The sequence below is a fragment of the Sorex fumeus genome, unplaced genomic scaffold (assembly GCF_029834395.1).
Source record: "Sorex fumeus unplaced genomic scaffold, SorFum_2.1 ptg000007l, whole genome shotgun sequence".
In the NCBI taxonomy this organism is placed as follows: Eukaryota; Metazoa; Chordata; class Mammalia; order Eulipotyphla; family Soricidae; genus Sorex; species Sorex fumeus.
Genome location: NW_026606064.1, coordinates 15,548,432 through 15,576,208, shown reverse-complemented (window position 1 = coordinate 15,576,208; position 27,777 = coordinate 15,548,432). Strand labels below are relative to the sequence as shown.

At 36.2% G+C, this 27,777-nt stretch overlaps 1 protein-coding gene across 8 annotated transcripts in view; it reads right to left on the bottom strand.

Annotated features, from left to right (window-relative positions):
• Positions 1 to 27,777, bottom strand: part of LRRC4C (leucine rich repeat containing 4C) — a 1,436,015-nt gene that overhangs the window by 17,937 nt on the left and 1,390,301 nt on the right. For 5 of the 8 annotated variants that reach the window (XM_056132091.1, XM_056132083.1, XM_056132105.1 and 2 more), the window contains one exon: positions 11,468 to 11,522. The exons of the other annotated variants lie outside the window; for them this stretch is intronic. The gene's annotated coding sequence lies outside the window, so the exon portion shown is untranslated. The remainder of the gene's footprint in view (positions 1 to 11,467; positions 11,523 to 27,777) is intronic. 8 annotated transcript variants of the gene reach the window in all.

Below are 27,777 nucleotides of genomic sequence, written 5' to 3'. Positions count from 1 at the left end.
AAATATGACCATTTCTAATAATACCTTTCTTTACCTTTGCACTAATATTTTAAATAAAGGGTTCTATAATTGTACAAAAACTTATCGTTTCCTTCTAAGGGTCAGGGGCCACCAAATGATTAAAACATGCTGTTCCTTATCTCCAATGTTGACCTGCTCTTTTTGCACTTTTCCAGGGGAGCAACTTTAATGAAAATCTCCCCAGTATTTACAGAAGAAGACTAAATCTTGTACTGTCTCTTGCCACTAAATGACAGTAGCAACTCTAATTGTAACAATCTACATTGTTCAGACCTTATTAAGTGACCCCAAGGGTGCAGGGCAGGGAGTGTAATTTTGTCCTTTTGATATCAACTGCCTTTGTTTGAGACATAACACTCCAAACTGAAGTATATACTACTTTCATTTTATCTCCCAATATTCTCAATCATACTCTATATCACAGATTATGTCTAGTTCTAAAATTTTACTTCCCCCTACATTATCTCTTCAGAATCTTCCTCCTGTTTTCCCATGGTCTGGAATATATTAACCTGCTTTTGCTTCCAAAATAGATTTCAACATGAGAATCACATTTACTACGATCATTTCTACTAGAACTTCCTTAGTCTTATTGGCAGTATTAATCCAGCCTTTCCCCATGAAGCAGTTATCAGATTTGTTAGAATCTAAACAATTGTGACTGTATTCAATCTGTTCAATCTTAAACTTCTTAAAACTAGAACAAAATAGTCAGTAAATATTCCCTAAATTACTTTGCTAAAGTTATTGCACATTTAATTCAGAGTAAAGATTCAGTGAAAATTTAGGAAAAGTTAAAATTTACCAAAATAGATAATACAGATAATATTTTAACGTCCATTGACAAATACCTGTACATAAAATTAAAAAAAATAAAATGATATGTACCCTAGAATAAACGGTTAGGGGGAGACACAATTACTAATTTTGCTTCTCCCCCAATAAACAAAGCCATAAATAAAGCTATGAAGATTATTATAAAAAAATAAGATCAGCATGTAATTGGTAATTGAAAAAATTAGATTGAACTAAAAAATCCATCTCTACTAGCAATATGAAATTTCATATTCATTATATCATGTATATTGTATATATAAAATATAGGTTAATCAAGAAAATTACATAAAGGCTGGAAAAAGAAGGATGGAAGGATTAATGAGCTCAAGGAAATGTTGACAATTGAACATTGCCAAGTGCTTGCATTATTAAGCCTCTATAGATGGCTCATAGCAGCATAAATAGAACATGAGACTCTTTTAAAAACAGGGATACAAATTTGTGTGGTAGACATCTATAAAATCACTCAGAGTTCAGATTAAGAAGATATATAATACTTTAAAAAGGAGGTGTAACAATTTCTGGTACACAGTATTGTATGGTTATTCCTTGTTGTTTTTATTGGTATTGTTATCTGTCTAGACCTGGTGACAGCTGAAGTCCAATTATAGAGAATGATTGATATATCAGACTATTATAATCTGATGCTAAAGCAATTTAAATCATACAATTAAGTTTTCCTAGTTTGCTGTCTCATCAACCATCTTATTTAATTGCAATTTGTTTTCCCATGAAAATGCATAGTTCAATTCATGGGCTTCAGTGAAATTTATGAATGGATTTTAAGCCATTTGCAAATCTCTTGAAATTATATGCAAATTTTTTTAAATGTGATTGTGTTTTTATAGGAAGATTATACATCACTTTAGAAAAGAGATATATGACTCCCCAAAAGTTCAAGTTCTACATGAAAAGATGTGACAGATTGAAGTACTAAAAGGGTCTGTTTTAGTCCATGCAATAATTTAGCAAATTGGTATTCTGTTCAAATATCCATTTCTTATGTGTTTAGTAAGTCTAATCTCCTCATGATGAGCTATTAAAAACAAAGTATAATAAAATGAGTGTAAGAAAATGAAAATTTTATTCAGTTCTTTAGTAAATTATTTAATACAAATGGGAAAGATCTTGAAATACAGTCTTCCTCAGTGACAATATTTCTGGCCACACACCTTAAATTCTAGTATCCAGGTGACAATTTGTCACTTCATATCATTTCTTTTAAGAATTTGTGTCAATTTAAGAAATAGAATATAAAGTGACAAAAAGAGGTCATTGGGTTTCCTAAACAGAAGAAAAATAGGAACTTCATTGCCCAGAATTTTCATTTCACCATACTTACTCAAGGAAAATTGAATATACTGAGATAGTGAATTTAAATCTTAATTTATCTGTCTTTTACAATATCCTGTGTAATCAGGATAACATCAAATGAGGAAATATCATGTGCATTAATGTTAAAGAAACATAAAAAGTATAATATAAATAAGTAAAAACACAGTACTTTCTTAAAAATAAAGCAACCAAAATCCCAGTAATAATATCTTTACTCCTTTCTCCCTTGAAATCTAATTGTAGATGAAATTACATTGGAGAAAGTAGATATGGACTTTAGCTCTTCAGGACATTTCCTCTCTGAACTTTGTTTTTCAAAAAAAGCAAAAAAAAAATGGAACAAAAAAAAAAACAAAGCCAGTGAAAGAAACTGAGCAACTCCAAATAATTTAGAGAAAAATCTGGAAAATCACTTTTCTCCTCATGGAATTATTTTGTCAGTTCATGGAGGCAACTGATAATTATTTTATTTTTCTATCTGCATTTATATTACCACCTATAGTTTGATGTATTTTTTTTGTGCAGACTAATATTACAGCAAGAAACTAACATGTCTTTTGAAAGTCAAACAAGTAATTTTTACACAAGTCCTTGGCAAGGTGAGCAAAAAAAAAAAAAAGGTTGCTAGTGAAGTTTGTGTTACTGCTCTCATCATTCAATGAATTTTAGGGCAGGGTAAGAGAAGTTGATGGCTATTTCCCAACAATTACCTATTAGTATTCAGAACATACCTTGTCTCAACTTGTCATTGCTTCTATATGTTCAGAAAAGGACAAACAACAATATTATACAAAGGGCATGTGGATTTTTGTAATAAATAGTATAATTTAACTGGTCATGCTAGGGAATCTGAAGAGAATAAATCATTTAAAGAGCCATTCAGACCTTAAAACCATCTTCCAAAATTTTACCATATATTTTATTCTGTTTTTTTTTTTGGTTTGAGTAAAATGTACCTATTTCCTAAACTGTAGTCATATACATACACAAGTAGATATAAATAGATACATAATTATGTGTGTATCATATATATATATATATATACATATCCTCTAAATTGTAAAGTATCTGAAATTCTGAATTCTTTCATATTAAAATGCTAGAAAGAGAATCTCAAGGATGTTTCAGTTCTAAATATACATTATTATAAGTGTGTTCCCCAAACTTCTATCTACTTTATTTACAAGGGAATTCCCTCCATTCAGAAATTTCCCATTATCAAATATTTGGAATATTGTGCTGAATGACATCAGTCTAATATTTAAAAATAGAGTCATGGCTCTCCGGCACGGCCACGGCCCCAGAAGCACAAGGACTTAATACAGAAAACCAGCAGCTTGGAGCAGAAAAGCGAACGGACTATGCATTAATCCGCGCCATCTTGCCTGCCCGGAGGGGAAAGGGTGTTGCCCCATTCGCCCTCTCCTCTTTGGAAAGAAAGATGGTGGCCGCATGGAAGCCTTGTAGAGAGCAGGTCTGAGCCGGGGGTGGGGGCGCAATGGATAACTCATGGGACGGGGGGGGGGGGGGGGTGTTCCAGTCCATCCTTCACGCCCTACCGAGGTCACCAGTTGCCCCCCAAGAGCAGCTCTCCGGCACGGCCATGGCCCCAGAAGCACAAAAACCAATCTCTTAATTATCTGACTCTCAGTAGAAATACTTCCAGGGTTAATAAATAAAATAGCAGAAATCCAAAACTGCACGGCTGCAATAGCGGCCGCACGACATCATTTAATTCTTGAACCCAGCTGTAGAAAGCAAATCATTTCACAATGCTTTTTCAGCATGGCTGATTGGGGGGGGGGGGGGGGCGGTGTAAAGTCTAAATAATAATGGTGCAACTTTTATCAAAACAATGAAGCTAGCCAAAGCAGACAGAGTGTTAACTAGAATTCATCTGCCCCACAGACATGGGGGGGGGGGGTTATTGGGGTTCTTCGTGGTGAAAAATAAGTATTGGTAAAGGGAAATATGATTGATATTTGCTTGACCGAGACCTAAACCTGAAAGCTTTGTAACTTTTCCCACAGCGATTCAATAAATAAATAATAAATTAAAATTTAAAAAAATAGAGTCATAAGGTGAACTAAAGTTTTATACTACTATACTGAGCAATTGAGTAGGTAATTATAATTAAATTAGTATCTGAGGAGAATGAGTAGAGTTAGTAAAGACTCTGTGGTGTGGATTTAGGAGGTTATACAGATTTAAAAAAGCATTCTAAGAGAGGAAAAACAGAAACATTTATTATTCAACTATATTTGTTAAGTGTCTACTAAATGTCACTTAAAGCCAAGTAAATATTAGTATGCATCTCACTAAAGTATAATTTATGACTGAGTAAATAAGAAACTGTAATATAAAAAAGGAAAGGACTTCAGAACAAAGGTGCAATGTAATTTAGGAGCTCATAGTATTTGGGGTTGAAGGACAGAGAAATAGGATGGGGGAATAGGGAAGGGAATGAAATGGTAGGGAGATAGGAGAAGAAAAACAAATGAGAAAGAATACAAAAATGTACGTGGTAGTTGAAAATATATATCGTTGGACATGAACAGAGCAGAAAGTGGCACAAATTACTTTTTATTAGGAACGTATCATGAAAACAAGTGGGGTAAAGTAGATCAGGTAAAACTATGACTTTAAAAATACAGATACAATATTTTAGATTCTCTATTAAGAGATGGGGTGGTGATAAGTACTTCATTTTTCTTCTTATAAGGAATGGGAAGAATATTTATGGAAAATCAAATTTGATAGAGGATGTGTATAGAGGGAGTATTTTCTACGACCTGAAAATTTCATTATTTCAGTAATCAAGGTATGAAATAATGAGAATATAGGCTTATTTTTTTTTACCAAAAGCATAGGATGATATCAAATCATGATCACTGTTCTATGCTCCGTAATCCTTACCCTATGAATCTCCTTTTATACTTCACTCACTCCCTTGATACCTGGCCTGACATAGGATGCTATATGCTCTCACTCCTGTGTATTTCAGCATTTAAAACACCAAGAGGAAGCTCTGTGCATTTAATCCTGACTTCTAATAAAGATCTCAGAGCCACTACCTTCCAGTTTTCAGCATGACTTAGGAGGTTAATAAATCCACCAAAATGACCCACAAAAAAACTGATAAGGAAATTCTCTTTAATTGAGTCTGTGTTTATGAGATCTGAACAAGGGGAGGAAACAGAGTAGACTGTGTGATTTCCAGGCAACGTCATTTAATCAGAATGTAGATAGCGGGGATGGCCTCCTAATTGGAAGTGGAACTGGTTTCAAGTAACCTCAACACTGTTAACATTGCATAATGAGGAAACCCTGGTGATGACATGTCAGATAATGGAGATGATTGTAATCACTGATTTCTTTGTTTCCCTTTAATGTCCACAAAAGTGGAAATTGTACAAGAAGTGTGGACATTTAGAAATCGGTTTCTTATTTCTCATTTTGCTAGGTGCCATGTTAAACACAGTCATGCATATTGGAACCAAGTCCATTCTTATGCATAGTTAATAAAACATTTATTCTTTAATAAAACATTTATTCTCCATTACCATGGAACCTTTCAAAACAAGAACTCAGTTCCAATATGAACAAACTTCGATTAGCATCTTGATATACAAATCAAGAACTCCTGACACTTACTTATATTAATTTGTCTGCAATGCCTCATTTATAAACATGGGAAGAGTTAGAAGTATACAAAACTGAGGTAAGGAACCAAACACTCTGTGATACTTTAACATTTTCCCCATGTGTTGGTAATAAACATTAATTTTTGGTATTCCATTCCCCCATCTTTATTCTCTGTAGCATATATTTGAGAGAGTATGATCTGACTAAAATAGTACAAGGATGACAGATTCAAATATGGTATAGATGTTGGTTGCTGGGCTACATAAATGCAAACCATTTCATTTTTCTCTAAAGTGAATATACTCTGTACTTTTCCTGTGCCAGAGGAATAACGGAAAGATAAAACTTTAAGGAAAAGTAAGTGTGATGGGGCCAGAGAGAGAGAGTTTGATGTGTAGGGTACTTGTCTTGCATGTGGCTGACCCAGGTTCAATGTCTGGCACACCATATGGTCCCAAGAATCCCTCCAAGACTGATCCAGGATCACAAAACTAGGAGTAAGCCCTGAGGACAGGTGGATGTGACCCAAAACACACACAAAAAATTAGTGTGACAAAATATCCACCAAGTAATAGTAAATTAGGATATGACTGTCATCTTTATCCTGCCCCATTTCCCTTATTCCTTTGATTTAATTGATAAATTTCATGGCCAACTTATTGTTCTTTTAATGTTATAAACTTAACAAAATCACAAACTCCCTTGTTGTAAATAAATATCCACTGTAAATAAACTATATACATTCACAGATTTTGTTAGAAATTAAATTAATGAAAGAAATCAACTATAAAACTGATATAATAGAAACTCATTAAAATGTAAACAAAATAGTGAGCCTTGTCCTTTCATTTTGGCAAAAACTGCCATGTGAACAGAAAGTTTAATATGAATGAAGATGTAGGAGGTGACACTTCCTAAGGTAAGTTGTTGACTACATCTTATAGGCAAAATTGGATCCACCACCTGTTTTTGTCAATAAAGTTTTATTGGAACACATTCATACACATTAAATATAGTATCATTATAAGTAATATATACTATATTTAACATGTACAAGTATAAGTCATGGCTGATTTCACATTAACATAATAATATGTAGTTGTAGTAAACTATGTGCCCTGCTAAGCCTAAAATGCTTTCTCTTTGAACTAGAAGATGTTGACTGATCCTCTTTAGATAATCCAGAGAGATTCCTTTTCTTACTCCTTCTATCCAACTTCAAATTGACCAAAATATGCATTAGAATCCTGAAGGAAAATATTAGAATATTCTGTTTATAATTTACTTTCATCTTAAAAAACAAACAAAAAAAGGGGTTTATGTTTCACTCATTGGGCAATATCATGTGTCATTTGCCATATACAAGGGTGGGGAATGTCTCACAACTCAGAAGATTTTCTGTAGCACCCATACCTTATTCAGATGCATTCCCAGTATTGTGAGGTTCCATTATGTTGGTGTGTCTGGCTAATTGCCCTTAGGGATTATTTTATTTAGTTTGTGTTAAACTATTATTCACAAAGTGAAGAAAGTATCTTAAAGGGATTCTTTTAAATACAACACACAGTAGATCCTTTAGTAATAAGATAAGCAAAAGCATACAATAACTAAAAGTGGCAGAATTCACATTATTTCTTAGTATAAACTCCCTGGTGCCATAAAATTATTGTAACTTAAAGAAGAGTTCTTTTTGACTAATTCTACATAAATGCATGTGTTTGTGGGCGTGTACAAGTGTGTTTGAATTTGACTTTACTTTCTTAAGCGATCATACCTGATTACATTGTCTTAGTTGCATAATCTTTTCTGAATTCACAAGGTGCTCAGCGATATCTCTGCTTAATATTTTATTCTTTTTCATTTTCCTCCCTAACTATCCCAGACCTTTTTTTCAAATAAAGCTTACTACTGTGCAAAATCAATACCAGTCCTGTCCCTGGGATTGAGAACTGTATTTTTGCATTTTCTTTTGGCTCCTGGGGAAAATGGTCTAAGAACTGATCTACAAATTAGAGACTTTGCACCTACCCTCTCCTTACTTCCTTTCCCCTTTTCCTCCAAAAGTTTCTTCCTCTTAAAATTCATTAGAAAAATTAACCTAAATCTTCTGGTGTGAAGCCTTAGAACTTGTGATCATGTATACCAAATAAATAATGATAAGACTTTTAGAAGGATAAAGACAGATACTGAATGATCTTATTCACATGTACAAAGTAAAGAAACAAAACACAGGAAAAGATGAAGGCCAGTGAAAACAAGCCTTAGCTTCTGACCATAGAACTGAGATTACCAAGATGAGAGTTGGCAGAAAATGGATTGAAAAAATTCAAGGGATTCCGTTGGGAGGATGGTGATGGCCATCTAGTGTTAATATTATTCCTGTGAAACATTAATATTTTCTTTTTGTAAACCACTGTTTCTTCAATGAAATAATAATTAGAAATCTATAAAGGATATACTATGTTTTAACAGTTCTCATGAAAATAAAACCCATAGATGCAGAATGATCCCATTTATATGTGGGACCTAACGACTTATAGTAAGATAGTAACAAAGGACCAAAAACAACACCAGAGAACTAATCAACACAATTGAGCTGGAGGGATGGGTTAAAGGGAGAGGAATTAGGGTTCTTTATAGAGGGAGGTGAATCCACTGAAGATGATGTGGTGTTGGAATTAAGTGCATGGGAAACCCATAATAAGAGCACTGTAAATTACAGGACCTCAGTCAAAAGAATAAATTAAATTTAAAAATGAATAAAATAAAATAACAATTCTTAGGAGATTAAGTACAAACTCTACCTACTCTCCCGTTGCACAGATATTTTGTCAATGACAAATCCTTTTTTCATGAACCAAAATATGGATATTTTATTAAGTCTTAATTTTCTCTTTGTCACCAAGGTAACTTGAGAGAATTTATGAATTCTATGAGAGTTTTAAACAGCAAGTGTTAGATAGATTTTGGACTGATCAGTTTGAAACCAAACAAATCAGAAATGTGGGAGTAGGAAAAAGATGAAGAGCATCTCTGGGGCAAGAGTAATGAGTGTTTTACGTACACAATTTAATTTAATCCTTATAAGTGAATGGAGTAAATATTGTCTTAGTGAGTCACTTACTGTAAATCAGGCAATTAGTGACTGATTCCATATCTGCCTGAAGTCATGCTTTTTAACCAAGGCACTGTACAGATGTGCTTTGTATTAGTTATACAGCTTTAAATAAATGACTTACTTGTCAATTTGATGACTCATTTCACTCATTTCTAAAGGGGTGTAAAAAAAATCACTAACACTGTGTCCTGGCTATATCGTTATATCTAATTCTAATGAAGCTCCATTTCTTAGAAGTACTTACATTCATACTGTCTTTGGAATTCAAGACAAAACAACTGAGAGACACACTCCTGGCTTTACAGTCAGTAGTGGAGCCTGAACTTCGACTATCAATTCCTTCTACATTTTCCTTCCAAGACATTACCTGAGAGTGAATTTTCTGAAAACAATCTAAATGAAAGACCCATTTATTTAAATGGAAAAACATATTTAAAGCACAGAGTAGATTTACAACATGGAGTGCATTTGTTTTTTCATCTCATAAATAAATTCCTTCTTTCAGAATATGATTCCACAAACATTGATTTTGTGCTCCATTTAAAAGATGAATATTTAGAACCCGGGAGAAACATAGGAATGAGTGGATTAAATGCAGGAAAAGTTAGTTATCGCTGGGGATAGGATGTGGAGCATGATATGCCGACTGCAAACTTTCAACAGGCAGCCAGTGTGTGCTCTGTAAGTAGTCACTCTCAATTCTTTTGTTTTTGAAGAAAAACATTTCCAGCTAATAACACAATTACACTTAAGTATCAGAGCTCATTTTAGTATTATTGCATTTGTTAAATCTAACTGAGTCCAAATTACTTCCTCATTGCTAATAAGAGAAAGGGGAGGAGGGAAAGGAGAGGGAGATTAAGGGGGAAGAGAACCTCGCGAGGGTCAAAGAAAGAGGAGACATATCCAGAGTGACAGAGAGAAAAACACAGAGCTATCAATGCTGCACATCGCCTCAAGTCCAATAAATGTCAGTTAAACTTGCTGCCCACGGTTTCTATGGAAACCCCTTAAGTTAAGAGTGGAACACAGACATTTTTTGGACTGCAATTCACAAGCTGTTTATTTAATTATGATGAAACATGAGACTGTTAGGGACAATACTATTATCATCCTGACAGCATTTAGAATTCAACAAATAGGTATGGCAAAACAAAAAGTTATTATTTTAAAAAAAATCATTAGCTTCTCGTGAACTGCATGTAAATAAAATGCATCTTGTTTCTACAGGACTTCACACATTATTTCCCACAGGCAACCCCAAATTAGCCAAATGACATTCACTAAAAGGGAGTTCTTCAGAGGCCTCATGCCAATTATACCCTCCCATGCCCAGTGAACAAAACCAAGGTCACAGCATATTTTCAATTAAACCCAGGATAGTACCAAAGTGCAGCACAGCTGGAAAAGCGAGCACATTATCACCCCATAGATCATTTGTGAGCAATGAATAGGTCTCTGGTGTTTTTTCATTTTATAGACATCTGAATATAAAATAAAGAAAATAGCTTTGGATTATCTGTTTCCTTCCAAAATAAACAATCACTTTTTTTTTAGCACATTATTCCTGGTAGTCTGAAGAAGAAAGATTGGAATTACATTACTTTTCTGTCTCTGATGGTTGGAAAGGTTTGCTGAGCCTTTAACTGGACCACAGGGAAACATTTGATTGGTGGAATCATTCATACCCTTGTTTCTTCACTAAACAATTACACAGCTTCACTTATTATGTATCACGCACTATGCTAGAGGAAGGCATGAAAGAAGATGAAGTTCCAATCCAAGGTGAATTACAGAACTTTTCAAAAAATCATGCATTTCTTTTGATGAATATTTACAAAGGGAATATTAAGGTTCATAGAGACTGGATGCAATAGATAAATCCAGGATTTTGCCTTCCAGATTATTATAATTCAACAGAGATAAAATGTGCCTAATAATAAATCAGAGAGCAGAAAGCCAATGTGCTTCCCCGCTGCCTCCCAATCTTCATGTAGGCGGAAATGCCAGACCTGATTCTGTGCTGCGGTAAAAGATAAAGGGCTGGTGTGTGGCATGGCAATCTGGTGGAGGGGGAGGGAGGGAATTTCAGGACAATTTCCATAGGTGAGCCACAGTTCCAGCACTGCTCCTGAGTCAGAGCCACCCTTACAAAACCTTTAAGTCAGAAAACGTGGCCCAAGGGGAAAGCACTCACAAGAGAAGTGAACCCCAAGGGGAGTCATCTCCAGTGCTGAGCTGGGGACAGGAAGGCTGTTTCTAAACCGGCAAAAAGAAACATACGAGACATTTGCAAATATGACTCAGTGAATATGTCTTTTCTGCTACATCGCAGCCTATTTGCTGAAATTCAGTAGTGGTTTCAGTGCCTGGGCATCCACAAGTTGCTCTTGCTAGCAAAGCCAGTCGTGGCTGTGATTGGATTTGACAGTGTATAATGAGCCACTTCACTTAGCTGCGGTTGTCGTGTTCAGCATATTGTGGAAGGATTTAGCATAAATCATCACCCACCTAGCTCTCCATTGTGGTCTCTATGCTGTACACAGGCAATGTGTTGTTTGCCAATCTAAAAAAAAAAAAAAGCATCCATTAGGACAATTCAGCAATTTCTCGATCTGCTGCCACAACCGTCACCACAGACAACATTGGTGACAATATTTATTGACTCGCCACTGTATTTTAGCACTATTCCTGGGCAGAAAGCCAAGGCAGCTATTTTAACCACTGGCCATTTTGAACAAAGCATTTAACGTCAATAAAAAAAGTGCATTCAGAGTCAGAAGATCTGTTGTCTCTACTTGCCTCTGACTTATTGGATGCATGACCTTAAGCAAGTCATGTTTTCTCGCAGATCCAGTATTTTGATCATAACCATTTCTTCAAAGCAAATGAGATTATGTATTTAAAAAATGACTAGACAGCAGTTAAACAGAATATACTGAATGATTAAAGTCAAGTGAGATATTAAGAGTTTGACAAAGGCATCTGCTGCAAAAATCCAATTGGGATTACCCCCCACGCCCACCCCAAATCTAATGAACAATAGAGAAACTCTCCTCCTTTTTCTCCTCCTCCTCCTCCTCCTCCTCCTCCACATTCCCCATCTCACCCTCCTCCCACTTCCATGTCACTGACAGGTTAAAAATTAGAATATAAGATTGAGGGTCATAAAGTAAGTGCACGAAATAAAGAGGCACAAAAATATAGAGGTAGCATTTTGCAAAGGATTATATAATAAACTGTTCAATTACAATTTTCATCAGATATCAATCTTTATGCCTAAATATATATATATACATATATATATTTGATACAAGCCATACAAAGAGGAAAATCAACCACAGGGAGAAAAAGCCCATATCATTAGTAAGCAACATGTAATGACGATATAGAAACCAAAAATTATCAGGAGAAAGATTAGAAATAGCACAGAGGTAGGAGTTAACATCTTCAGCAATGAAGAAGAGTGAAATGTGGGTCTGTTACAGAAGTCAAGGAGAACAAAGTCTCATAATCTGATGATGTAAATTTCAAAGGTAGATTTTTGCTGTATTAGAAGGCATTGTTAGAAATATAATTGAGTAAAAGTCACCAAACTTCAAAATAATGAACCAATAGTAAAGAAGTATCATCAGATAAGTAAATTGAATGTGATTAAAATGCATTTGAAAAATAATCTTTGGATTTTTTGTCACTTAGCAAAGGAACATAACTCCATCTTATAGGAAATGTGTCCAAATATCATGGTTTGAAGAAGCATCACTTACTCTTCAGAAAAAAATATGGAATACACATTAAGGTGCCTGGGATTTATAATAAAGTGAAAACAAGATATAATACTGTATAACAATTTATAATTATAGCACTTTATAATATTGCATAACAATTTATAATACTGTGAGAACAAGTTAACAACACATGCTTTTTTAGAGGCATAAAAACAGGTGGGGGGGTGAGAACTTAAGTTCATTACTAAATCAAGAAGTGTATTTTCATTCTCATATTAGATAAAAATGAGCAACATTTGTCAAAGTGACCAGTCTCTCCTTCCTGAAATAGACTACACTTAGCGATACTTGGCTGAAATAACTACACTTGTATCCTAGAAAATCACTCTCTCTATTCTTTCCTTATCTTATTATTGGTTGTCCTTCATTGCTTATCCTGCTTATCCTTCCTTGCATATTCTGCTTTTCATCTGGGGCCACTAAACTTTGGAACGCACCAGGGCTCAATTCGCGAACTTTTTTTCCCCCTCTATATTCATCTATTACATGATTCCAAGGTTTTTTAAACACCATCTGCAAACAGAAGATGGCCAAGTCTGTAACTACAACCAATGATGCAGACTCAGAGATATGAATATTATTTTCAAGATTTTTTACTTGGATGACTGGAAATCAACATGACCAAAATAAGACTCTTGTTCCAGTGCAAATTTTATCTCTGTCAAAGAATTTTCTGATAGCAACTCTACTCATCCATTGATTTACCTCTCCAAATGTTAATCTCCTATCCTAGGACATTCCTCATTCCAAGAGTCATCTCTTGGTAGATTACATCAAACACACTAAATATTTTGCTTATTTGTTATAGTTTTTTTGTGAATCCTATTAGCACTATACTTTATTAACTTTACTTCCTTTTTCATCTATTTTGGAAATCATATATATTAACCCTTGCCATTTGCCTCACCTCATTGCTAACTCCAAATTTATATATTCTCAACATTTTCTAAAAATCTTTTATACATGAAAATTGGAGATAATTCGAGAAATATTTTCAGACTACTAAGGGGAAGTAATGAAAAAATGTATATTTATAATTCAATATTTATATGTCACATTTATAATAGAACTACTACATGATCGAGATGTACTGTGTTGTGTGGAGTAGTAGAAAATCTCTGTGTACTGGCAATAGTCTACAGATTTGGAAACCACTTCTCTAAAGAAGTGAGTTAATTCTTCAGCCTGGTCCAGTATCTTCTGGTGTCCTTACTTAATTCATGCACTTCCTGATATTTTTTTCTTATTCAATAGAGTGATCATATAAAAATGAAAGTCAAATCATATGCATTTCCACTCAATGTTTAATGACTTCTATTTATTTCTAAATAATAGTGAAGTCCTTCTATTAGATCATCAGATCATATTTTTCCACAAACAAAAGACACTCTCTGATATGACAATGCTATAACTATCACTCCTCCTTATCTCACTGGTTTCACTGACTCCTGGTTATCCCTCCAACAAACCAAGAACACTTCTTTTCAGGAACACTTTATTTGCTATTCTATTTTCCTGATTTCTCTTCACCAGGACAGATCTGATGTGACAAACAAATTCTCATATCAATAAATACCACTTTCATCCAAAGAACTGTATGGTTTTCTTTTTCCTTTCTTTTTTTTCTATTTGCTTCTTTATTTCCTCATGTCACATGCTCCAAAATATCTTCCTTGGGGATGTGGTCTAAGATAGCTATTTCCTTTCCCCAAATAACTCATTACTCCATTATTCTACTTTATTCTTTTTATAATAGAAGTGAGCAAGTACTAGAAAATATATCGTACTCCAAAGGTTTTAGATCTTTTTATCACCCCTTTCTTTTTTCTCTACCATAATGTTAAAGTATGTTTTGTACATTGTGTGACTAATATAAAACTAGAAGCCAGTCATAGACAAGAGGAAAAAAAAACATCGAACAGATGTCCATTCTCTGAAGATGACACACAGAACAGAAAAGCACAACATTATAACATTGATGTTTTTGTAGATTTTACAAAGAAAAGTTCTGTGTGACCAGTCACCTAACCAAGTCATAGATATCACCAAGAATGGATCCCAGTTTATCCTCCAGTCAATCAACCTTTTATGATTTATTCTACTTTATGCACAAACATTTTATGTCTGACTGTTACCAAAGCACTTTTCTAAACCCTTGAGAAGGTGCTAAATAGTTCACCTGATTTTATAAAATGATCCGATTCCTCTGTATCTCTCAGAGAGCCTGGCAAGCTAAGGAGAGTATCCCACCTGAACAGCTGAGTCTGGCAAGCTACCCATGGCGTATTCAATATGCCAAAAACAGTAACAAGAAGTCTCACAATGGAGATGTTACTGGTGCCCGCTTGAGCAAATCATAAACAACGGGAGGACAGTGCTACAGTGCTACAGATTGACTGATGATCAACTGATGCTGAGGCCTCAGGGTCGTATCCCAAATGGTAACTAGACATAGGAAAATGAGCATAGAGGAGACAAAAATCTTAATCTTTTACCTATCACTTTGAAAAAAAAATTATTACAAGAAAGATGTTAATGAGAAATTAGTCATACTAAGTTCCTTCCTAACTGGGGAGTTTCTCTTCCTTTCCATTATATTTTCCAATATACCTTTCTATTAAAAAAGTTGTTAATGGTAGTAAATCTTTTAACTATATTACAGATCATCTTCTGGAAAATATTCTCTATGCTTTATCCTATATCTTCACAATGATGGAAGGTGGCAAAAGAGAATACTTTTCTATTTTGTCTATGATAAAGTTAAAACATAGATTTAATAACAAAATTGAAATTAAGCAAAACAACTAAATATGGCAAGTATCAACAGAAGATGCTAAATCTTTGCGCACCTAACCTATTGCTTTTTCAAAAATATTTTCTTTTTACATGAATACATTATAGTAACGAAGGTATTACTTCTGACATGAATCTTTCCACAGTTGCTTGAATTTGTGGAAAGTTTGCTTCTCTGTTTTTCTATATAACATTTAAACTATGAATTTTCTGTGGAAAGAATAAAAATAACACTTATTCTTGGGTCATTTGTAGAAAGAAGTGTATATTTTAAGTGTGATGTTAGAACATTTTATGCATAAAACTCTATCATTAGTACTGTAAACCATGCTACCCAAATAGAATTTTTTAAAAGTATTGAATAGCAATTAAATATTATGCAAGACACTCATACTGTACTTGCCTTCCACATGCCATCATAACACTGCATAATACTACCTAACCCACTTGGGGAATCTCTATTTCAATCACATGTACAAATCAAGTTTGGCTCTTGCCATGTAGTATATGCTAAATAAATGTGTCTTGGATAAGTGAAATGGTAGCTTAGTAGGTTATTACAGATTCAACTGGAAATGAACCTTGAAAGTGAGTTACACAATTAGAGATCAAAACTGCTGATGCTAACAATTCCAAATGGTTCATACCAGCTGTTCATAGAATGACACTGAATCTGGAAATTTCTATTGTGCCGATACTGTCTCTGAAACTTATTGAAAAATAGTATATTTTCTTTTGCACTTCAGTTTATTTCTGGTTACATAATTTTTCATGTACTAACCAAAGGGGAAAGACTCAATACTTTTACTGTAATGAAAATTCTTCTAACTTTAAACATTCCATTTGTATCAAGGTAATTAAAATGGTCAAACACAGCAGAACGTGAAAACTTATTTTACAAAGAACTGGATGGGAGAGAACTCTAAGACAAAAGTGAAGGGAAGCAGAAACTCGGTGAAAAATACAGTGTTGGTATTCTGAATTCACGAAACCCTATAATTAATACTATTTTAAATAACAACGCTTGAAATTAAAAAAAAAATAAACCAGGCATATCTGGTACTGAGTTATAAAGGGGAATTTTCCATTAATCATGTAAAATAGGGTTCATAAAAATACTCTGTACCCACCTGTAGGATAACATTGGTTTGTCCTTTCTGCTTTGTCACAGGGAGCTTAGGTTTCTTGGGTTACTCCCATCATAGTGCTCCCATTCCTCTGTGTTTATTTGTAACCTCTTTCTTTGTGCTTTGTAACTTGTAAATATTGCTTTTCTCTTTCCCTTAAGTTCTTTGTATATTTAGAGCAATGTCCTTTTTGTATAGACAGGAAAACAATGAATGCTATGCTTTTGTAACTTGGGAGTTAACTGACTCTGAATGATATTCATCCCCCGGGTATCTGTTCTCTTGATTTAAACCTCAATTGCCCTTACTTTCTAGCACCCTAAAAACAGGGTCCCGAAAAGGGATTGGATGGACCCAGGGCAAGCAGTGAGCTACCCTGGCATCAAAATGGGCCAGGCCAAAGTGCCGTAATACTTAACTATAAGTTAAGAGAATGGTCATGGACAAATTCTGTCATAATCAAAAAAGTACAATTAGATAGGACCCTGCTAGGGTTAGGAAAGATTAATCCGGCCTGAGCACTGTAGTCTGAGATCTATAGCAAGTTGTCCCTAAGAGAACCATCCTACAAGCTCAATGTATCTCTTACTGTGCCCATACAAAATAACTAATATTAAGAAGTAGAATTAAGATGTTAATTAAGTTATTGGACTAAGGAGAGGAGATACACCCTGAGGTGGTATTTCCCACCCTTGAGTCTGAGCAGGAAGGGCTTGTGATATGTTGATTTTGCTACAGGAATGGGTGTGGTGTCTACTCCCAATGAGAGAGTTGGAGAGAGCCAGAGAGAGATCAGGACATCAAGATGGAATGCAGAGAGACTAGCAAGGGGGATAGAGAGAGAAGAATGTAAGGGAAAACTGGAGGAGCAGGAGTGTGGAGAGACAAGACATGTGGCTATGAGATGGAGGGAAGAGAGATGTGCAGGAGAACCAGGAGGCGATAGGAATGAGGGATTGTGTGAGACTAGAATGAGGGGCTCAGTGAGACTGGAACAGGAACGTTGGAGAGAATGGAATAAATGGCAACTGATCACCAACCAGCCTGGTGGCCTCATTTTCTCCTTTGTCCATCCAAGGCATTGCTGTCCCAGGTGGGCAAGTGACCCAAGTCTACCAAACGTGGTTTGCCAGAGAGAGAGCCATGGGGCTTCCTAGCCACCTGGAGATCACACACCCACCCAGTTACTTTCCCAAAATCTTAAACATCAACATTATGGCCACTAGTGCATCATGTAAAGATACGGAGTCCATGCCTTTTTATTTTCTCTTAATAAGGAAAGATAAAATATTGTTACTTTTCAATAGTTTCACATTGAAGGGCTATTTTGTCATATGATTTGTCAGTAGAAAAATTAACCATTTATTTATTAGTTTATTTCTGTATTATTCTTTACATTATACCTATTTATGATTATGTAAGAACCAATTTCATATTTTATTAAACTGCACATGGCAACGGAAAGTCATATACAAAATATTAAATTTTGAAAACTGAAATAAGGTATCTGGATTACAGTCAAGATGAAAGCAAATATGCTACATAACTATCTCTTTCATTTCTAGTAGCACCCTAAATTATTAACCTTGTGTGTCAAGGTGTGTGGGAATAAGACATGGAACATAAAAAAGTGTCCTTGATTTTCAAATAATAGGACTGGACCCACCTCCTGTTCTAACTGATCTAAATCTCTGGTCAGAAAGGACATATGATCGTTGTGAGATGTGGCATTTATCTTCATGAGTACAGTGATGAAGGATGAATCAGGACTGGCCCAGCCATCAGTGACTTATCCCATCGCTCCTCACAAGTGAAGATAAATGACACAAAGTATCAGTCACCATGCATGATATATATTTATTCCACATTTATTCCCACAGATACAAATAGCAGACCTTTTCCTCAACCTGATTGTTTTTCATTTCCAAAATATACTGCAAACAATAACAACAGACAACCAGCGGAAGTCAGAGAGGATGAAAAATGCTGAAATAACTTTTATGAGACAAACTATACCCCGTGAGGGGAGACCTCAACAGACTCTGTTTCTGGGACCTCAAAATGGCTACAAGCCTCAGGAAAGGATTTGCATGAGTCTCTAGTGGCTGTCATCAGCTAATGTTATGAGGAAGTCACAAAGGCTCCCCAGGGACACTATACTAGAACTCTCTCAATCTATGAAAAATGCACTATGATGGTGGTTCTAACAAAGCCATTTCTAAGATGTGCTGCGTATCTAGCAAATAAATCTCTAGGTTTATTGGAATTTTATATGATATTCACATTCTTCTAATGATCTGCATTTTCTGATTTTTGAGTTTTATAGGAGTTTTCATTAAGCTGCCTAAGTTTCTAGTAATGTGGACAGAATAGAAAATGATGTCATTGAGGGTATTCTCTCATTCCATCCCTCATACTCAGATAATGTGGTACTCTGTGTCAGTCTATTATTTGATAGGTTATTTTTTGGCTTTGATGCTGTAGCACTATAGCACTGTCCACCCGCTGTTCATCGATTTGCTCAAGCAGGCACCAGTAACAGTCTCCACTGTGAGGCTTGTTGTTACATTTTTTTGGCATATTGAATACACCACAGGGAGCTTGCCAGACTCTGCCATGCTGGTGGGATACTCTCGGTAGCTTGCTGGGCTCTCTGAGAGGGACGGAGGTATCGAACCCAGGTCAGCTGCATGCAAGGCAAATGCCATACCTGTTGTGCTATTGCTCCAGTCCAAGCTTTGATGCTATACCATGATAATACATTAACAGTATATTAGATCATTTGAAAGTACTGCTCATTTGAAGGTAAAGCTTTAGGAAGGTTCTAACTTGTCTTAGTTTACTAGATAATGACTGACTCTATCACTGTCCTCCCGTTGGTCAACGATTTTCTCCAGTGGGCCCAGTAACATCTCCATTGTGAGACTTGTTACTATGTTTGACATATCGAATACATCGCAGGTAGCTTGCCAGGCTTTGCTGTGTGGGCGAGATACTCTCGGTAGCTTGCTGGGCTCTCCGAGAGGGGTGGAGGAATCGAACTTGGGTCAGCCATGTTGACTGCTTGCAAGGCAAACGCCCTACCCACTGTGCTATCGCTCCAGCCCAGATAATAACTATTGGCCTATTAATAGAAAGCAAGGGTATCCCTTCTAGGGGTTGGGGTGGGGGAGGCATTAGAGTCACCTGGCTGTTTGGGTCTTACTCCTGACTCTGTGCTCAGGATCACTTCTGATGGGGCCTAGGGACTATATGTGGTGCTAGAAAATGGATCTGGGTTGGCCATGTGCAGGCCAGAGCCTTACTTGCTGTACTATTTCTCCTGACCAACAAGTTTTCCTTCTAATAGAGCAGTTGTGAGTTGCTGTCTTTACCTCAGTTGCTTACAGCTGAATTTTCCCAAGTGTTATTGGTATTTCCATTTAATGGTAATCAATGGATTTCTACCAATAAAATCTTGGTCATTTTTATTATTTTTTTTTTACTTTTTGGGTCAAACACAGTAACAAGTCTCACAATGTTACTGGGCCTGCTTGAGCAAATCGATGAACAACAGAAGGAGAGTGACAGTGACTTTTTCGGTCACACCTGGTGATGTACAGGGGTTACTCATGGCTCTGCACTCAGGAATTACTTCTTGTGGTGCTCAGGGGACCATATGTGATGCTGGAAGTCGAACCTGGGTTGGCCGTGTGCAAGGAAAGTGCCCTACCTGTTGTGCTATCGCTCCCGTCCCAAATCTTGGTCATTTTTATCTAACCTAACAGTGACATTCAGCACCATGACATTATAATTTCAGAATCAGCTCTCTTTTTAAGATCTAATCATTTATATACTTTGTTCTATACTATTTTGGAGAATGTTACCAATTTGATCTCAAGCCTGTATTTATGTTAGGGGGATCTCTGTCCTGTTCCGTGAGTCAAAATTTTTTTCATTAAAACATACCCCATATCTCAAGTCTTCAATGGCTAAGAATTGTTCTTGCTACTTTTCTTTATAACTATCAATAACTGGATATGTGACTCAATGGAAAAGTAGATATCTTTCATGCATGAGATCTGATTTGAGTTCCAGTAGTACCTAAAGTTAGTTAAATATTAATCAAAGTCACTTTAATCTCCTTCATATTTTCTAATATGCATGTCTGTTAATATTAATTTAACGCAGACTAAATTTCAGAGACTTCTGCTGTGGAGTCTCATGCAGAGCTCATGGCTGAACTCATGGAACTTTGTTTCAAGAATGAGAAAGATAATAAGCAAACCAGGAAATACTGGATAGAGAATAGTATTCAGTGAAAATTAGAGTGTTAATACAAGGGGTGACTGGAGATAAATAGTAGATTGATTGGTCTCAGAAGACCCCTCTCATATAAGAGACTTATGATTTCAAGAATGATTAAAAAAAGAACACACACCTAAAAATACCTGGGAGAAAAATGTACCAAATACAGTTAATAAAAATGTTTCAGGTCCAGGGATGTATTATGGTCCTTATACTTAAGTTCCTCCTTTATGTATATAATGTCCTAATACTTAAAGTGACTAAGAGGTATTAGGAAATCTTTGGGTGGTTATTATACATGGAAACTCAAGGCTGAGTCCACATGCCTAGTTTAGTGTTTTGGGATCTTCAGAGAGCTTCCGAGCCCTTTCCTCCATGTGATGATAAAATGATCTTTCCCAAACTCTAGTTTCTAAGTCTGCAACCAAGAGGAACTTCACTCTAACAGGATGCCACCTTGATCTTGTATTTTCTGCTTCTAGAACTGTGAAAAAATGCATTCCCCTTGTTTGAAATTGAACGAATGCATTTCATTCCTGGAGAAATGCTACTTGCTTTGGGTAGGTTGTAAAGTAAAACAAACACAGTCAGGATCCATGTTACACTGACAGAATAATATGGGGAAATAGATTAGTCTAGTAGGAATATGTGCCCAACAGAAGAGTGGGAGATGAGAAAGAAAAATGTACTAATCCCTTTAATTTCTATAACACAACTGATGACTTAGACAACAGATATTTGGCACTGGAGAGATGGTTCAAAGGACGTAAATTTATTCCTTCTATTCAGGAACTCCTGATTCAATTACTGGCACTACATAGTTTCCCCCAAGCACTGTTAGCGGCATCCTGCAGCTCCAGAACAATTTTTCTTGCCTCACAGCTCTGTGGGTTCAAGGTTCTTCTTGGTCTGTCAACAAACAAACACTATCCTCCCATTGTTCATCGATTTGCTCAAGCGGTCCCAGTAACATCTCCATTTTTAAGACTTGTTGTTACTGTGTTTGGCATATTGAATACGTCACGGGTAGCTTGCCAGGCTTTGCTGTGCGGGCAAGATACTCTCGGTAGCTTGCCGGGCTCTCTGAGAGGGGTAGAGGAATTGAGCCCAGCTCGGCCAGGCTGGCTGTGCGCAAGGCAAATGCCCTACTGCTGTGCTATCGCTCCAGCCCGTTCGATTTCTTCTTGGTCTGTGACTAGATAACTACAAGCTGGGTTTTCACATGGCCTTCTTTTTTCCCTATATATCTCTTCGATTTTCTCTATGATAGGATCATCTATGTTTCTAGATCTTCAAGTTAATAAACATAACATCTTTTTTGTTTTCTAAATAGTCACATCCACAGATTCTAGAGGATGTTAACATGTGGCCATAGTATTGAGCCACTAATCAAACTAATGTTCAAATTAAGACATTAAGATCTGGTAGATCAAGAAAAGCACTTTTTGTACTTAGTATACTATGGCAAGGTACACTGAAAGTTTGGCAAAATGTAACACTGAAAAATTATACAGCATGACTGAGACTTTTAATTTTTTAACTTTTTGCATCTCACCCAGAGATTCAAAGAGTCTACTCCTGGCTCATGCACTCAGTAATTACTCTTGGCGGTGCTCGGAGGACCATATGGAATGCTGGCAATTGAATGTGGGTCGGCCGCCTGCAAGGCAAATGCCCTACCCACTGTGCTGTCACTCTAGCCCTGACTGAGACTTTCAAACTCTCCCTCTGAACATGTGTGAGAACTGATGGAAGAGAAAGAACAGGGAAGTGGTATATGGGAGAGCAGGCTTGATATGGAGTGGCAACAATAGGAAAAAAGAGAATTGAGTGGTTAAGTTTTGTTTTGTTTTTACTCAAGAATATTTACTTCAGGCTTACATATGAAAGGGATGATGAGAGAGACATGTGTGAGTTCTGTTACATGTACCTTCCAATTCAGGGGTCTAAATATCATCTTCACCTGTGCTCTCCAGTGATATTCTCTGCATATCTGCACCTCCACTAATCAGTTTTTTGAATATGTTACCAAAAGTGTGACCCTTATTCCAGCTCCTGTGGCTAGTTGTACCCTATGTCATACTACCATAAATATCTTCCCTGTCTGGTGATTAATTTTGTTTTAAAATAAGATGTTCCAATCTTAGACATTCCAGTGAAATTCTCTGGGATATCCAAACAAAATCAGAGTGATAACGTCTGATAAAGCAGAGATTTCTGCATTTTCATCAAGTTGATTTTCATCAAGCCTCGGAGTCTAATCAGATGACTGCCACTTCAATGAACTGCATGCATCTTCTATTTAGATTTTTTCCAAACTCTGGTTTCTAAATTGCCTTTCTACTTCATGGGCCTTTCTGGATATACAAAGAGATTGGCTCAATGAAAAAAGTCAATCCTTAAAGTGATATCTTTTGAAGAAATGATAACTCAAATCAAGTCAAAATTATCTTCCTTGTTTGAAGTTCTGACAGAGATCAGGTCCTCACAATAAACTGAAGAGTTCACTGAAGGTAGAGATAAGGGAGAGAAAATGCTATAGTTAATAAAGTGAAATCTCTTGCTGAAGGCCAAATTTTCCATAGAAAAAGCTATTATAGGGAATGTGACTGCCAGACTATAATACTCTCTTGTATTATAGAAGAATAAGGTAACATAAGAATCTTGTGATTATTCCCTGATATTAGTCTGTTTCCCTATGAATTTTTCCCATATGATATTCCAAAGATTTGTTCCTTTTTTCTCTGCTAATTATCCATGAGCATTTTTTCAAACAAGCTCTATTTCTGAGAATGATCTCAGCACCAAAAGTTACATTTATTTGCAACTGTATGTTCAAGATATCAATTAGACTCTGTTATTTTTCCCTTTGATCCAAATTTCAAAATAAAAAGTGAAATTTGATATGTAAAAGCCAAAACTATTTATAAATTGCTCTATTAGAGTTAGTTTAAAGCACAGCAAGCAAATACATTCTTGAGCACATGAAATTTGGCCACGTTGAGGAGAATAACTGCTGTTCTCTGGCTCTGCATCAGCAACTTTGGGCATCTGAAAGATCTCTAATAGGATTCATCAAAATGGCAACTTTGTTGAAACACAGGTCACTGATTTAATATCCATCAGAACATGGAGAAGTGTTGGAGGTGTTTATTCTGAGAGTTGATTCCAATTTTATATTTGATTCATTTAAATAAAAGCTTCCTGCATCATGAAGTCCAAATCAAAAGCATTATATGTTAAGATTAGTAAGAATGTATGAATAAAAACCCAGCAGCACCCTAGTTGAGGAATGTATATCTCTGTAAGCATTATTTACTCATTAACTATTTTGTTATCTTTAAATGCCATTAGCCTCTATTTATGAAAAGGTTAAATGAAAACTGAGAGTAGCTCTTTATTAGGTTGCATTGCAAGTGAGTAAATTCCATACATCCATAAAAAGGGGAAATCCCATAGTAGACAGAAATTTGATTTTTTTTCCATACTCAGGAGCCTCAAATTCTCCTCCCATTGTTACTTGCATGGAGAATTCTGATCATGATAGAAGTCCCCAATGTTGGAGCGAATTTTCAAATTGGAGTTAGAAAAGCCATTCCCAGGTTAATGAGCACAGAGCAGCAGGCATTTTGAAGAGTTTATTTGGAGAAAGGAAACGTCTGCAGAAATCAAGTGATTAAGATGTGATACTCAAAGCGAACTCTGAGCGATCTCATTAGCAGAGACTAAGAATAGTCTACAAATGTAATAAGAGTCCTGATACAAGGTCACAAACATACCAGGGCAGACCAACTATATAGGACCCCCGAAGAGGAAGACAGACCGCCTGACTAGACTAGACTAAAAAAAAAACTTTCCTAAAAGAGAGGAACAGCACACTTACTTCAAAGGAAGAAAGAACTAGTAACGTATATAAAACTTCCCATGTGTATTATTTATAGTTCTACATAATGCTCACATATTAAGATGCATATAATTTTACTACAAAATCCAATAATGTTCTGGGGTCAGAACGATAGTACAGGGGTTATGTTGCATCTGTTGTATGTGTCTGACCCTTGTTTAGTCCTCAGAACCGCATGACTCCTGAGCATCATTAAGTGTAGTCCTGAAAGACCCTCAGTACCACCAGGTGTGACTCTGATGTCCTCCAAACACAGCTGGGTGGTCCTGATGGTCCCTGGTACCGAAAATTTCAAACACCTGTGTACCCTCAGGTCTTAGTATTGTACCATGAAGCCTGATTAGCCAAGAACTGCTGGAAGTGGCGCCAATGCCCTTAAAAACTGCCTGTGGAGTACTTCTCCAAAAAATCTGCCACTGTCACTGGCCTCCCATTGTTCATCAATTTGCTCGAGCGGGCACAGTAATGTCTCCATTGTGACACTTGTTACTGTGTTTGGCATATCAAATATGTCATGGGTAGCTTGCCAGGCTTTGCCGTGCGGGAGAGATACTCTCGGTAGCTTGCCGGGCTCTCTGAGAGGGGCGGAGGAATTGAACTTGGGTTGGCCATGTTGGCTGTGTGCAAGGCAAACACCCTACCCGCTGTGCTATTTACTCCAGCCCTCTCCAAAAAATAAATCAAATTAATAAAGAAATAAATTTAATAATTACAAAGTAGTTTGAGAAAACTTCTAAACAAATATCACATTTCTACAAATCTATCACGAACTTCCTAAAGAAACGCTTTACCAGGGGCCTGATACGTAGCTAAGTGGCTAAGAATTTCTCTTACATGTATGGAGCCCTGCATTTGATGGAAGGAAAGAATGAACAAATAAGAGAAAAAGGAAGGAAGGAAGGAAGGAAGGAAGGAAGGAAGGAAGGAAGGAAGGAAGGAAGGAAGGAAGGAAAGAAGGAAGGAAGGAAGGTGTAGGATAACACTGTTCTGTCCTTCCTGCATAGCCTCAGGAATAGTTGATAGTTGATAGTTTATTGGACTGAGGAAAATAGAAAAACACCTTAAGGAGGTATTTTGCCTGGGACATTCAGGAAAGGCTTTCTTATGTTGATTTGGCTACCTGACTGGGTGGAGTGTCAGCCCAGACTAGAGTTGAGTTGGAGACAAGAGAGTGGAGAGACAAGGGAGCTGGAGAAAGAGAGAGCAGGGCTGCAAGATGGACCACAGAGAGACTGGCAAGGAGAACATGTGCTTGAGAGAACCTAGGCCCTCCATAACATAAATTTCTTCTATGGGATAAACTTCCTTGTAATAAACTGCTACAAAGATCAACCGGCCTGGCCCTCGTCTCTTCCTTTGTCTGCCCTTGACCAACAGCCGTCCAGATCCAGGCCACATACAGCGGCTCTAGGGCACCGAATGTGGGTGGTGAGATAGAGCCGTCCAGAGAGCCCAGGAACACACAACCTTCTGCATGTTTAGATTTTTACAGAAAGGAAGGGAGGAAGGAAGGAAGGAAGGAAGGAAGGAAGGAAGGAAGGAAGGAAGGAAGGAAGGAAGGAAGGAAGGAGAAAATAAAGATCTCACTTTTTGTTACAGAAGAGTTGAATTTAGATTGTACTCTATACTTTCTCCCTTATTACAATATCCTTGGATAAATCATCTTTTTCTATTAAATTTTATTCTGTACAATGTTTGCTTTGAATCATTTATCTACATTTTTCATGAAAGAATGAAAGGAGGAAAGACTTACTTATATCCAGTAATTCATCTTTTTGACATTGCATTATTCATTTATTCTTTTTTAATTTATTTAAAAAAATATTTATTTGATTATTTTCTCTTTGGTTCACACCCAGTAATACTCAGGAATTACTCATGGCTCTGCATGCAGAAATTACTCTGGTAGTGCTCGAAGAATCATATAGGGTCAGTTGTATGGAAGGTAAATGCCCTACCTACTGTACTATCGCTATGGCCCCCTCATTTATCATTTTTAAAGCTATATAACTGACTTAAAATATGAATAAATGACCATTATAGTCTTTATTCTCTATCAGTTTTAGACCTTAGAATAATGTTTGTTACATGCCACTCAGAAATGTATTGAACTAAGGAAGAAAATCTTGTCTTCCTGAAGTCACTCAGGAAGCTCCGACTCTACATGTTATTACATAAATATAATAATATTAAATGTGCCTTTGGACAAAATAAACAAGATATAATAGATGTTGCTTTCCAAAATGAAAAAAAAATGCACAATGGAATTGGTCCAAGGTAGTTGTGCAGCTCGTGGGCTCTTACACACCACAAAAGCATGAACAGACCCGAGAAGGCTTATGAAGAGTTTTACTTTGGAGAAGTTTTGTTATAAGTCGAATACCTAAGGAAAGTGGTGAATGGTTTTAAATTTTAAGCCTCATTTAAGTAGTAGTGAGAGTATCAATAAATCATTACAGAAAGATTTTTAGTGAACCGTAAGTGGGCTTATGTGGTGCTCTTACCAAACCTAATTGCATAAGGGCTCCAGTCCCTCATATCAAGGCCACAAAGGGTTGTGATGGTAGATTAAAATAGATTCAGGAGGGTAGTGCACGCACACTTCATTCTAAAACCTCAGGTTCAAAAGATCAAATGTTCATATATAAGCAACAGCTAAGGAGATGACTTTGAAGATATTTTATATTTGGTGTCGAGGAAATTTGAAAGTATTCTAGTAGCTGAAGGTTTTTAGAAGGATGAAGAGCAAATCATGGCCTGTGGGAAAAAAATCGGTGAGAAGTGAGAGAGTTAGAGTGGGTCACCAAAGAACACATGCAAATTAAGCCCATCGAAGCATCAATTTCAAATGCTTGCAAAGCAATGACATTAATGTCATTAATGTCCTCACCAGGTGAGGAAGATCTATTTTTTCTCTTTTGG